Genomic DNA, 15,293 nt, shown 5'->3' on the forward strand with positions numbered 1-15,293 from the left:
AAATGGGAAACCCTAAAGAGTCCAATAGAGCAGGAAAGGTGTCAGCATTATGAAGACTCTTGTAGAAGTTCTAGAAGATCATGAACATTGTATTGCACATAGCCACACGATGAGAGATTCAAGGATCCCACATCAAGTGTTCCAGTACTTTTCTGCCTGCCCACAGTAGGACTTGGCGCTGCTACTTAAAACTATCAATTTTGTCCTGAACATTCACAACGTCCTTGGATTTTTCCCATCTCCAGATAGCTCACAGATGCATTCCTCCCTTCTGCTCATTATCACTTCTCGTCCTTGCCAAAGAATCCTCTCTGAGCCTCACTATCTCTTCTGCACAATGTACCTTTCTTTGACTCAATCAATCACTAAAACAGTACTTATACAGCATGGCTTGTCACCCATTAGGGTATCCAGGTGCTGTGCTGAGGGTGTCTGTCGAAGAGCCAGGTCTTGAGTCCGTTCCGGAAGTATGTCAGCAAGGGTGAGGTATAGAGGTGGAGGAGAAGGGAGTACCAGGACTTGGCAGTGAGGTGGGAGAAGGAGCGTCCTCTAGTGCGGCAGCAGCAGATGTGTGGTATCCGGTTGAGATGAGCAATGTGGAGGTTCGTAGGTGGTAGGTGGAAATTCAGGTGGTGGTTCATGTAGGCCTTGGTCATGGAGGGCTTTGTAGGCTTGGGTCAGTAATTTGAATTAGCATCGTTCCTAGATGAGGAGTCAGTGAAGGTCTTTCAGGTGCTGGGTGATGTGGGTTCTTTTCAGCAGGTTGAGGATCAGCCTCTCTTCTGTGTTCTGGATCGTCTGGAGACTTCTCATGAATTTGGGGTGGTGCCTGCAAAGAGTGATTTGCCGTAGTACAGCCAGCTGGTGACTATGGCCTGCGTCACTGTTTTCCTGGTGCTGATGGGGAGCCACTTGAAGATTCTGTAGAGCATGTGTAGAGTGTCGAAGCAGGCTGATAAGATGGTGTTTACCTGGTCATTTCATGGAGAGTTCACTGTCTAGGATGATGCCGAGATTAAATGTGTGTTTTTTTGGAGTGTGGTGGGGGTGGGGGTCAGAGCTCCAATGGCCACCAGGAGTCGTTCCAGAGGGAGATGTGTCTGCCAAAGATCAGTACTTCAGTTTTGTCCGTGTTGAACTTCAGGCAGTTGTTCTTTATACAGGCTGAGGCGTTCTTCATACAGTTGTGGACGTTGGTTTTGGTTGTGGTGGGGTCAGCTGAGAGCGAGAGGAAGAGTTGGGTTTTGTTTGTATAGGAGATGTTGGTGTTGTGGTTCTGACGATTTCTGAGAGTGATGTCATGAAGATGTTGAAGAGGGTTGGACTGAGGAATGAGCCTTGAGGGACACCGCAGATGGTCCGTTTGGTTTGTGAGGTGTACAGGGGATACGGATGCTCTGGGTGAACCCGGCAAGGGAAGATGCCATCCATCTGAGTGCGTCATCTCTGATTCTGATCAGTTGTAGTCTGTCAGTGAGAGTGTGGTGAGAGATGATGTCAAAGGCTGCAGGATCAGGGCGGCTGATTCTTCTCTATCCAGTAGGGTGCAGCTGCCATCTGTTGCGGTGAGCAGGGTTGTCTCTGTGCTGCTAAAGGCTCTGAATCCTGGTTGGGAGTGGTCCAGCAGGTTGTTTTTCTCTAGGTGTTCGGGTCAGTTGGAGGTTGAAGACTTTCTTCAGGACTTTGGCGGGAAACAGTAGCAGTGAGATGGGGTAGTAGTTATGGAGTTCTTTGGGGTCTGCAAAGGGTAATTTGAGGAGGGGTCTAACATCTGCATGTTTCCAGGCATCGGCAAAGGTGTCTGTGCTGATGAAGGCATTGAGGATGGTGGTGAGCTGGTGGCTGATCTCATCTACGACAAGGTCCAAAAGACAGTGGAGGCATTGGTCTATGGGTACTCCTGAGTGGATGGAGTTCATTAGTCTGGTTGTGTTTTGTGTACTGAGTTGTTTCAATGTGGTGAGCTGGTGGTTGGTGGCAGTGATCATGGGAGACGGGGTGCAGAGGAGGTCGGTGGGTTGGGGATTGAAGGTGCTGTATATAGTGTCAGTCTTATTGTGGGAGTGGTCAGCAAGGGTGTGGCAGAGTTCCTTTGTGACGGGAATCGAGTATTCAGAGGCTGATGGACAGGTGAACTCTCTAACGATGGTGAAGAATTCTTTGGTCTGGTTAGCGCTTGCTTCGATGCTGTGTGTCTGTGGCTCCTTTTTGCGGCTTTGATCTGGTAGTGGTAGTTGTTGAGGGCAAATTTGAAGTTAACTCTGCAGTGTTGTTTCTGCAGGTGCACGATCTTCTTTCAAGTTGTTTGGATATGCGTTTTGATTTGCTCAGTTTCAGGGTGCACCAACTGGCTCTTTCAGTGGGTCTTGTGTTTTGGCTGGTTTGATGGGTGTGACTTGGTTGGCGGCGCTAGTTATCTAGGCATTGAACTCCTCTACTGCCTGGTCCAGATTCATGTTGGTGAAGACGGGATGGGTGAAGTTGATGGCGTCGGCCCAGTGGTGCTGGGTGACCTAGGTCCAGCTGTGGAAGGAGGAGATGTGGCAGTTGGGGTGGTGTGGGGAGGTCCAGTGATGGTGAAGTGTACAATGGAGTGGTAAGACCAGGTGAGTGCCATCATATGGCTGTATCTAACTCTGGTACTGGCCATGAAGACGGGGTCCAGTGAGTGTTCTGCTTTGTGTGTGGGATCTGCGACCAGCTGCTTGAGGCCAATGCTGTCCTTTTGCTACAGGAGGTCGGTGGAGTTGGTGTCAGTGGGGTCCCCTAGGTGGAAGTAGAGATCTCCCTGGAAGAAGTAGTGTTCGGATTTGATAGCGAGTGGGGTGATGAATTCAGTGATTGGCGTTGCTGAGGCCGGATCATGGTCCTGGGGGTCTGTAGGCGAGGGGGCCTTAGATGGTGGTTTTGGCATCGGTGTGGAGATGGAAGTTGCGTTCCATGATCATCGTGGTTTTGTGTGAGACCTCACAAATGCTCCTGCAGGGGAGAGAAAAGATTTCAACCCAAGCAACATTCACGTTGACGGTTAGCCATCAGAGTCCAACTGCTTTGGGCCTTTGAACAAGCTAACTTAGAAAACATTTCAATACACATTGTGTCAGCTCTTCTCTCTGTTTGATTTTCTTGTTGTGAGCCGACAATGAAAGACAAAACGGTGACCTTTGATGTAAAGTAGAGAGACAGTGAGACAGAGATACCCATCAGGTGGGTGAATTGTAAAATGTACAACCAGATAACCCGGAATCAATACAAGCTTCCTTCCCTGTCCAAATTGTGTGATCTTGGGCACATATTTTATTTCACAGAGCCTCCTTTTCCTTTAACATATGAGCGCACTTTTAAATACTTGATTTCAGGATGTGAGCTGCACAAGAACATCTTATGAATGATGTAATAGAAAGACTTTAATGTTACTCCACCTACAATACGATTCTAAGCCATGTTTTTTTAAAACCATTTTTTTGATTTTCATAGCAACAGATAGATATATATCAAGTACATAAGTCGAAAAGGAATGGTATCACTTTACCCATTCCCAGAGGGTCTGGCAAATCCCACATATACTCTATCTAGTCCTAATGGGTGAAGTAAAGACAAAGTGACATGTAATACAGCCAGGTTCCAGACACACTTTTTTTTAAAAGAAAGAGAACGGGTACATGGAATCTGGAGAGGGGACATGGTAGGCCTACTTCCTTAAAACATAAAGGAGCATGGTGGCTGTCCCATCTCTCAAACAGTCCTGAACATCAGGACTCCTCTGAAAGTACCTGCAGCTCATTGAGGAGTGTGTCCTAATCCAGTCCAATGGGGACTTTATTTTTTTTTATGTTTGAAAGCTTTATTGAAGAATTTGATAACAAATGGAGATATTAGCATACACAAAAACCATACATAAATCCAATAAGAAATCTTAATACTGCTAACATCAATGCAAGAAAACCAAAAAGCATTTTAAGAGTATTTTAAAGCTAAAGGAAAAAAGAGAAGGAAAGAGATAGGAAGAAAAAGAAGGGGGAGGGATAAAGATAATAATACAGACCATAAACTATCAGATAATTACGGCATACAATCGAGTTATATAAATCAGCAATATAAAATAACCAGCATAAACAAATAATACAATTTAGATAAACCTAGAAGAGATAACAAGAAGGAGAGAGTTCAAGTCATTCAAGGGGGTTTAAAATGTTCTGCATTGAGAGGTATAGGCTTCTTCAAGGCCAGACGATCAAGATACGTGGTGAGGGGCAACCAAAAAAGATCAACATTATGAACAGGTTTGCAAGCGGAGGCAAAGGAAACATCCAGTCTATGAAAATGACATAAGGAGTTCCACCAGCCTTGTAAGGAAATGTTTGTTAGAGATTTCCAGTTAGAAGATATGTGATGGAAAGCAAGAGCAAGCGTCAGGTCAAAGAGACCGTGTAGGTGTACGGATGAGTTTAGAGATTCAGAAAGACTACCCAAGAAGAGAAAAGAATTTGAGAAAGAAGCCGGAAGAGGGAAGATGCGAGAAAGGCATGACCAAACTTTCCCCCAAAAGGTAGAAACGACCGGGCACAGAAAGAGCAGATGAAAAAGGTCAGCATTTGGAGCACCACAAGTCCAGCATTTAGAATCAGAAGAGGGTGAAAAACGAGACAAAGAAAGAGGAGAGAGATAGAGTCTATGATACAGATTAAATAAGGATTGAGTAGGAGAAACAGAACGGGAAATTTTTAAAGATCTGGACCAAAGCTTATCCCAAAGAGGAACAGACCAAGTACAACAAAAATCTGCTTCCCAAGAAAGCTCCACTTTAGTTTTGACACGGTTTGGATTAGGAGGTACGAAAAATTTATAGATGAGAGATGCTTTAGGGAGTGTAGCAAGAATAGTAAGAAGAGGAGAGGGAGGTATTAATGAGGGCGAAGAAGGGAGAGAATAGAAGCGGTCAAGGATAATTGCCATGAGGGTTGTAAATTTCTGCAAAAAGGACCGAGGGCAATGAAATAAAAGTTGAAATTGGGGAAAGGAACAAGGTGAAGTACCATCAAAGAGTTGGTTGACTCACATTACGCCCCTCACTCTCCAAGATTTCCAAAAGATGGGTCTATTCTTTAAAAGGATAAGTGAATTATACCAAATAGGGGTATTTAAAAAAGATGTACGTGTAATAACAGAAGGAAGAACCAAAGAATTTAAAAGAGAAAAAGTGTGTTTGAATAGGGGAAACAGGGAGTAGGGATTTCTGGCAGAAAAACGTACCACTTCGGCGAAGGAGACAGGTAATATTAATGAGTGCTCAATGAGGAGCCAAAGAGGAGTGAAAGGGGAAAAAGTTGATGAGATCCATCTCGAAGCTTGTCGTAAAGAAAAGGACCTATGACAAAGACGGAAATCCGGAAAGTTAACTCCACCATTAGATTTGGGTTTGCGAAGAGTTGCAAGAGAAATTCTGGGTTTCTTATTCTTCCAGAGAAATCGCGAAAGGAGAGAATCAATTTGCTTAAAGTAAAATGCCGGAATATGAACTGGTAACATGGAGAAGGTATAAATTAGAATAGGAGCTATCATCATTTTAATTGAAACAATTGATCAATCCTAGAAACAACTGCAGACATATTGAGTTTAACTGAGGATGAAATAGAGTTGGAAAACCAAATACCAAGATATTTAATCTTTGAACTATTCCAAGTAAAACCGGTAGAGGAAAAAAAATGAGGGAGACAAGACGAGGTGAGAGGGAGAATTTCAGTCTTATCTGAGTTAATCTTATAGCCTGATACCAAAGAAAAGGAGTTAAACTCGGATAATAAGGGGGGTATAGATGATTCTGGATCAGAAATAAACAATAAGATATCATCTGCATAGGCAGAAAGCTTCAATTGATTATTACCGTATGGGAAACCAGAAATAGAAGTGTTATTGCGAATGGAAGATAAAAAGGGTTCAAGAGTCAAGACAAAGAGAAGTGGGGAGAGAGGACAACCTTGGCGGACTCCTCTCCGAAGAGTAAAAGGTGAAGAAAGTTGTCCATTCACAAGCACCGAAGCCTTGGGAGCAGAGTATAACAGAGAGATCAGGGATATAAATTTGGGGCCAAAGCCATGCCACTGTAATGAAGCAAACAAAAAAGACCAATCAACCCTGTCAAAGGCCTTTTCCGCATCGACAGAAATAGCAGCAAGAGGGGTTGAAAGTGAGGAAGCTTTATTTAGAACATTAAGAAAAAGGCGAGAATTGTCCGATGTAAGTCTACCTTTAACGAAGCCACATTGTTCTTTGCCAATGAGATGAGGCATAAGGGGATCTAAGCGCATTGCAAGTAATTTGGCAAACATTTTATAGTCCACATTAACTAAAGAGATCGGGCGGTAATTTTTACATAGCTGAGGGTCGCGGCCTTCTTTGGGGACCACCTCTTTTCTCTTACCGCAGGGGCAAAAACATAGCGGATCATCTGGTGCATGCAATCACCTGGCCCACTGCACCAAACGTATCAGAATCACTTCCTAACTCATGGAAACTACCACCAGTGCTCGGCCACTATAGATGCCAAAGATGCGCAGCATGCTCCTCTACCACAAACACAAAGATGTTTGAACACAATGGGTTGAAATTTGACCTACACTCCTTCACCAACTGTAGATCTCAGAACGTTGTCTACATGATAAAATGTCCCTGTGACAAAATATACATTGGTCAAACCACCCAGATGGTGAAGGACCGCATTCTACAACATCGCAGCCGCATTAGATGCGGAGTCCTAACAGCCCCCCTGGTCTCCCACTTCAAAGAAAAGAATCACAGCGAAGCCGATTTCACCTGGCTGGTAATTGACAAACCGTCCATCCCACTAAGAGGCGGTGATACCCAAAGACTCCTGAATAGGTGCGAATGCCGTTGGATCTCCCGCTTTAACTCCATTGAGCAGGGCCTGAATTCCCTTGATGAATGGAACTCTACCCTTGCATGATTGTAATCCTTTGCATGTTTGTGATTTACTGATCTGCCTTCTTTACAGCCGATACGTTCTCCATCCTTGTTTCTTTATTCTGTACTTTGTATGCATTTATCTTTTCCCCTTCCCCTGTACAAATCAACCCCCCCCCTTCCCCGTCTCCTTCCCTTCCCCCCTTCCCCTTGTCTTCCGCCCCATTCATTTGTTAATTAGCTGTTTGTTCATTCCTTCTCCCTTTTTCCTTCCTCCTTTTCCTCCCCTTCCCTCCCAACCAGCCCCCCCCCTTCCCCCTCCCCTTCCCTCCCAACCCAACCCCCCCTTTCCCTTCTTCCCCCCCCCCTCCCCTTTCCTTCCCACCCCCCCCACACGCCTACCCCTGATGTACTATCGCATAACCAGCCTGTCAATGGCCCATGACTTCATTGAAACGAATGTATTATATTTATTATGTATTCTGTATATATTGCTATTGGCTTTATCTGGCTTGCTTTGGGTCCATTGAATTGACCACAATGTTTTCATTTCTAAATGTTATTCCTTTACTCTTCTTTTTCTCATTCGAGCGACACACGCGTCTTTGCGGGTTATCACCAACGGTTGCCATGACTCCTTCTCCGATCCATTGGTGGCCTTTCCGCTTCACTCCCCTTTTAGCACCCCCCAGCCTATCAATCGCCAGCACCCATCAGCGCGCTGCTTGCCTCCGTCTTCTTTCCGTTGATTGGTGGACGCTCCTCGTGACCCGGAAGCACTGACCTCATAAAACTCTCGTCAGTGCCCTTCCGTCCTCACTCTCTGCCTGATTCGTACCGGCACGCCCTTCCTAACGGACCCCTCCTCGGTGATTCACTCGCCTCGGCTAAATGTAAGTACATTCTGCTCGCATCCTTTCTCCCCGGAATGCGTCCATCAGCCCCGTCTCTAAACCCCCTCCTTTCTTTCCAGCTTCCTTATTGATTGATCTCCGTCCCCCTCCTGACGTAAGTGGCTCCCTTTTTCCCTTCTTTCCCACTGTTCTCTCCCCCTTGCCTTTTCCTCACCCCTTGTCCCTTGTCCCCTTTCAGCCTGAATTTCCACGGACCCTTCTAACATTACGTGGTCCAGCGTTGCCGTTTCATTCGGCTCGTCCTTTTAGAATAAGTAAGTGGTTTGCCGCTCCTATCTCTTCTACTGTCTTTCCCCCCCCCCCCCACGTCCTACCTGTTCTTTTCCTCACCTCCTTTTTCTCCCCCGTCCAGTTTGGACTCCCCCGGACCCGTCTGACTCCTCCTTGCCGATTCACCGGGCTCGCCCCTTCCACGCGAGTAAGTTTCTTTTCTTTTGCTTTACCCCTTGTCACTCCCTGTTTCTTTCACTGTGGCACTCCCTTGCATCCCTGTTACCATCCACCTGTGCGATTTCTCTTCCGCTCTATCCGTTAGTTATTCTACCACATAGCTCACCATTTCTTGGCCCCAGTCCCTATTCACTCTACCTTTGCCCACTCGGGCACGCCTCACTCGACTCGCGCGCCGCTGTGATACCCGTTCTCGCGCTCACCTTTCGTCCGATCACTGCTCCTTGGCCCATGGCCATACATTAGACCCGTACCCACGGCCACTACACGTCGCCGTGTTCACCACCATCTGCACATCTGTCCCCCTTTTTCTTCATTTTGGTCCAGTTTTTGAGAATTGTTTTTCTTTACCCTAGCACTGTTCAAAATATGTGTAACCAGTCCTGAGGATGGCCTTGATTGTCACGGGCCGAAACGCCGTCGACTTCAACAGCGTTACTGTTGGCGCATTTACAAACATGGGCATTAGCTTTACTGTCCTTTGAATTCCCATACATTTACTGTGTAAATGCCCTAATTTTGGCATATTCAAAATACCATTGTTCTCTTGCTGCGCCGTTTCACCGCTGTATATACCACTTTATGTGTCACTTGCGCCGTCACAAACTGCACGAGCACTTGTGCACAGTATCTTTTCGGTTACACTTTCACTAAGTGTCACGCAGTGCTTTTTTATCCTATATGATATGTACATATGACGCAATATGTTCATCATGTGTTGAAAATACAACTCTTTCCTACTAACTTGGTCTCCTGTTGTCCTCTGTGTATGGATTCATTCCCCTGATACTGTAACATACAGCTCACCTTTAATTACTTGTCCTTCCATTGAATTCCACGTTGAGACATTGTTGTTTGATATTATGTACTGCCCCAGTCTCACTGTGGTTTATGGGCTACCTCCTGTGGTCTGATACTGCCTTCTTTGGGGATCAGACAAAAGGTAGCATCCTGAAAGGTACCTTCTGCTTTGCCAGGTGAATAAAATGATTGAAAAAGGGTTAAAAGTTTAGGCAGTAAAATGTCTGAGAAGTGCAAATAAAATTCCACAGGAAAGCCATCAGGGCAAGGGGTCTTACCTTTAGTAAGAGAGGTCAAAGCTATAAAAAGCTCATGTAGTGAAAGGTCAAGTTCAAGATCCGGAAAGTTAAGATGAGAGTTAGACGGTTTAGGAAGTTTCTCAAAATACTTCTGAATAAGAGAAGGAGTGGGAGGACTTTCTGGGGTGTTGAGCTGCTGATAAAATAATTGAAATTGATCAAGTATTTCTTTATCTTTATGAAGAAGAGCACCGTCAGAAGAGTAGATAGAGTCAATAAGAGTGCGTTCTTTACGGGATTTAAGATAATTAGCTAAGAGTTTACCCGACTTATTGCGACCCCCATAGTACCGGGCACTACTACGAAGAAGAATCGAAGAGGCATTATCTGTAGTTAATTTATTGAAGTCCAGCTTTGCGCGCAAGAGATCCGGTGACATAAATTTGTCTGAGGAGGTGTAAAACCGATGTTCCAAAAATTTAATATGTGCCAGAGAGGTTTTCCGCTTTTGAAGATATAGTTGTTTTTTCCGAGAGACAAAGTCAATAACGAATCCCCTCGCAGTGGCTTTAAAGGAGTCCCAAAGAGTATGAGGAGAAATACTAGGGTCACAGTTAAAGAGAAAGAATTCCTCAACAAAAGAACGAAAAGAGGAGGAGAAATTGGGGTCGGTGAGCAGTGCGCTATTAAAGCGCCAACGGGAGGGCTTGGGACGTTGTGGGAGCAGATCAAGATCTGTTACAATGGGAGCATGGTCAGAAATGACAATAGGTTCAACAGAAGAAGACAATACATACTGAGATAGAGGTTTAGAAAGAAAGATATAGTCAAGACGAGAAAAAGAGGAGTGGGGAGGAGAGAAGAAAGAATAGTCCAGCGTATCAGGGTGTGCAAGACGCCAAGAATCAATAAGATGTGATTGCGAAATGGTGTTAAGAAATTGTTTGTGAGATTTGTGTGATTTGAAACGGACTGTGGATTTACAGTCAAGGAATGGGTCAACAATTTGGTTACAATCCCCACCTAAAATAAATGAGTCATCCTTATATTGGATACATTTCTTTGTAATTAGAGGCCAAAAAGAACAATCCGGTTGCACAGGACCATAAACATTGAAGACAGTTAAAGGAATAGAGTTAAGTAATAATTTTGCTAATATCCATCGTCCATCAGTGTCCGTCTCCTGAGACAGAACCGTGCACTTAAGCCTTTTGTGACAAAGGATAGCAACTCCATTCTTTTTATTGTTGGAAGGTGAAAATCAGACTGTACCCACCCAACTCCTTTTTAATTTAAGAGACTCAACATCATTAAGGTGGGTTTCTTGCAAAAGAACCATATCTGGGTTATAAGAAGCTAAATGTGAAAGAACTCTCTGCCGCTTAATAGGATTAATAAAACCTTTTACATTCCAGGTAACAACTTTGAATTTACAAAGAACATAGAATCAAATAGGACAGAAAAAGTAAAAAAGATGCATGTGCAAAAAAGCCGAGAAAGGGAAAGATAGGAAAAATATCGAGAAAATAGGCTAGAGTAGAGAAATCGAGGACAAAGAGAAATGAGGAAAAACCGAACTTGATCAACAAGTAAAAGGGAAAGAAAAGGAAACAGGAAACAGGAAAAAAGGGAAGAAGTTACAAGAAGAGACAGTACATATCCCAGAGGGATGACTGAAGTAAACATACCTGAGGGGAATACGAAATAGGACAACGGGGAAGTGGCGACACTCAACGAGACAGACCACCCAAAACGGGAGACCGGACCGCACCCGGACAAAGGACATGTCCGAAAACCAAATGGAGAGGACATCCAGCCATCTAGATAAATAAATAAGAACATTTGAGATCAAAGAAACATACAAAGAGGAACAAAGGAGGAGAATTCAAGTACGACACACAATGCAAAGAAATGAGGAAGTTGAGAACAAAGAGGTCAAAAAGGGTCAATGAAGAACAAAAAGCATACACTATTATTAAACAAGGGAATGAAGTAAATTATAGCGAGACGAGAAATAGGGAAATGTGTGACTTTACAATCTGATATTAGAAGACTAACATGTTGAAACAATCGATAGAAACATAAACAGATAACCTGTAGGGGAAGAAAAGGTTAGACATAATCAGGAAACCTGCAAGGAAGAAAAAGTCAAACAATCAGCCACAAGAAGAGAAGGAGGTCTCCATAGCAGGATTAGAACGAATATGAATGAAGTTTTTGAGTTCAGCAGGGTCTTGAAAAGTCCATGTCTGATTTTGGTGAGTGACCTTGAAAGTACATGGATGAAACAAACCATATCTAGCACCAAGAGATCTTAGAGGGGCTCGCAGAGACAAAAATTCCTTCCGTCGAGAGGCAGTAGCATTCGAAACATCCTGAGAAAGAAACACTCTCTGCCCCAACCAGGAGACTTGACGTTTGGATCTAGCCGCTGAAAGAACGGAAAGAAGATCCGTGAATTTCAAAAAAAGAATAATGACTCCCCTTGGCTTGGTTGATGTGGATGAACGAGCGCCGAGTCGATGAGCTCTATGAATATTAAGAGACATGGTGGACGGCATATCCAAAAGCTTCGGAAGAAAGGAGGAGAAAAAGAGCACAGGATCATCCCCTTCCAAAGATTCCAGCAAACCATAAATACGTAGGTTATTCCTCCTATTTCTGTTTTCCAATTCCTCAGTATGTTGCTGGAGCGCCAAAACAGACTTTTCCAAAGAGGAAACCCGTTGAGATGTAGACTGAAGATCCGAAATCTGTCGCTCCACAGATGTCACTCTATTATCCATGGATGACCATTTCTCTTCAAGAAATTGCATTTTATTGTTTGTTTCCTCTACAAACGGGCAAAGAGCACGAATTTCCTCAAAAAGCATCTCCATGGAAATAGGGGATGGCGATTTGTCTGGTGAGAAGGAGTCGTGTTTCAGGCGCTTAGAAGAAGTTGATGGAGGTGAGGATTTATTGGAAAGCGGCTGTGCCGAGGAGGTGCGAGGGAGAGACACTCCCGCCATTAGGGCTGCCTTGGGAGGAAAGTCCGCTGTTGAAGGAAGTGAAGTTGTTGTCACCGGAGTGCTCCCCGAAGGAATAAAGACGAATTTTGGATTGCGTAATTTGCCCATAGAAAACTAGATGCTTGCAACCATGGAGTAGGTAAGGAGACTGTAGAGCGAGGAAGTCCAGGATATGAAGGAGCTCACTCACATGCAACGCAGTAGCAATGTTCATAGGAGAGCAGGGAGAGTGGCTAGAGAGACAACTCAAGAATAGACAAGGCAGTCCATGCACACTAGGAAAAGAAATGGCGACGTCTATTGTGAAGAAGATTGATGAGGAAAAATGTCCAAAAACTTAAATAAAATTAAAGAACCACGGGAGGGCAAACAAGTGTAGGTCTATACTAAAAGGAAGTCCGCAAAAATTGGTGCCAACATCTTAAGGAATGTCCAAGCCAAGGTATGGTTGAATGTAGCTGGAGGAAAGTCATAGAGTCATATTATGAAAGCCACAATATGAAAATTACCTCATTCCTGTAGTATGGAGGAATATAAACGACAAGGCAACCATAGAGGTGTGTCAGCATCAAAAAAGAGTGAAAACTCAGTTTCCAGGTAACAAAAAGGCATAAAAAAAGGCCAGTTTGAGGAGGAAGGAAATAAGTGGTGTAAGCCAGTAGGAAGCGCGAGCAGCGCGCGCTAGACAAAATGGCGGCCGCTCTGAGGGGAGAGCGAGCGCAGCCAAAATAGGGTCATTCTGGTCCTAAAAACGAAAAAAATAGCGCTCACCAGAAGCGCGCTGCCTTCCGCAAGCGGAATCCATCCTCAAGTGTGCTCGGCATGCGGATGAAATCGAGACCGGGATGAAGTGAAAGCTCCGGTGCGCCGGAGGTCCCGAGTCAGGCGGCCATCTTTGTCGGCGCCGTGACCACGCCCCTCCCAATGGGGACTTTAAACAAGCCCCAAACTTCTTTACGGAGAGCAACCGATTCGACTTTACCCTATTTCAGGGTGGCCGCGTACCAAAACTGCAGTCCTGCAGGCAAGCATCCTTCACTTCATTGCGATAGTTCTCTGGATGTCAGTAATTCCATGGCTATAAAATGATGGTGGCACTCCCCACCATCCTACTCCTGTACAGCTCTAATAGGCAAGCTTCCACAGTGTACAAGTTCACCCTCCCTGTGAAGGTTGCCAAGACATCTGTGACCTTTCTCCACAGCGACACTGCCACTGGGCAAGTCCAAAACATGAAGGCCATGTCTGCATTTTGAGTGTCACATCTGGGACAATTCGATGCAGTGCCAAACAATTTGTGTCGGCGTGCTGGCGTGAGGTACGCTCTATGTAGGATGTTGTGCTGTATATATTGGAAATTCGCATTGCGGAAAAGCTTGAGCGGGTATAGTAGGATTTTATCCCACTCTTTTTAAGTCAGAGTGCGACTGAAATTGTTCTCCCAACCCTGCCTGATGTGGTTCGATGAGTCTTGTGGGGTGAATGCCAACGCATGGGTGAACGAGGTGATCAGACGACACCCGTTTTCCATAATTTGAAGTGCGCACACTAGAGGATTTGTGTCTGGCTCGGTATCTGTGATTTGCCAGTTGTGCTGTAGTTCGCCAGTAACGCGCGATAGGCTAGAAAGTAGCCCAATGGTAAATTATGATCTGCGCATATCTGTTCGAATGGGCTAAGTGTTGCATTTTGAAATAGAGCACTCAGGGTATCCACTCACCTCTCTTCTCAGATCTCTAGCCTCTCTCTCCTTAGCAAGTCCTGAGAGAAGGAATAGAATTGATGCGGACCTCCAATGCGTACAAGGGTCGGAGACCGCAACAACTCATTGATCATTCAACAATTGCATAGGGGCAGTTCCTTAATTAGTGCTGAGGGGCCCCACCTCAATTCTAACCTCCCATGGTTTTCCTATTTCTAACTAGACAGTCAATTTACACTTAGAATCTCTGACCTCTCTCTGTTCGAGGGTCAGACAAAATCAGGCACTTTGGAAAGGCACACGCACTAATGAGCACGTGCCTGCCCTCACAGGTTTTGCAGGGCTTACCTGGTGTCAGCCCAGGTCCTCTGTGCCCTTTAACAATGTTAGACCACTCGAAGGCCTTTTTTTAGGACCTATCTGGCTGCAGAGTGCTGTAGAGTAAAATGTGGCAGTTGCTGCTTTGCTTTTAACCCTAGCACTTCATGTTTTAAAACTGCTCTAAATACTCCTTCCCTTAAATGAATTGTCTGCAAACTAGTTGTATTTAAATAAAAAAAAATTGTTCATCAAAAATCAAACAAGCAGCAATTACCAAGTTTAACTTCACAGCCCTCTGATTGTGTCTAAATGTAACCAAGTAGCTTTAAAACTAACCATAAAACACACCAGAGAAAGCTTCAAAGTGAAACTGCAGAGTATTCCCAAAACAAGCAAGATGTTTATCGCAAGTGTAATGCAACATCTGTTTTTGTTCTTAGCAACCCGCTTCTGCACCATGTAGCAGATTTTGTATAAAGCTAACATTTGTGTTAAATAAAAAAATACAACATAATTAAAACAAATAGTATCTAAAACTTAAATGAAATTAACTTTACAACCAGTGCTTAATTTGTAGAACATAAAATGCGGTGGCTGAAAGCAAAACTGTAAAAATGCACAAAAACACATCAAAAACGGGATGACACTTGTATAGCTACACTAAATGTAAATTCAACTGCAGATAAAACCCAAAAACGTAACCTGGTTATCCAAAATAAAACAAGCAACAAGTTCCACACCACAGTACAACTAGCAACTGCGACGTTCTATTCTTCAGCACTCTGCAGACACATACGTTCCAAATAAAGGTCTACACACCCAGGGGCAGATTTATGAGCCCCTTGCGCCACTTTTGCGTCACTTTTCCCATGTTAAAAGTGACGCAAAAGTGGCGCAAGGGGCTCATAAATCTGCTCCCCAGTGCTTAATTTGT

The sequence above is a fragment of the Triturus cristatus genome, chromosome 7 (assembly GCF_964204655.1).
Source record: "Triturus cristatus chromosome 7, aTriCri1.1, whole genome shotgun sequence".
Lineage (NCBI taxonomy): Eukaryota > Metazoa > Chordata > Amphibia > Caudata > Salamandridae > Triturus > Triturus cristatus.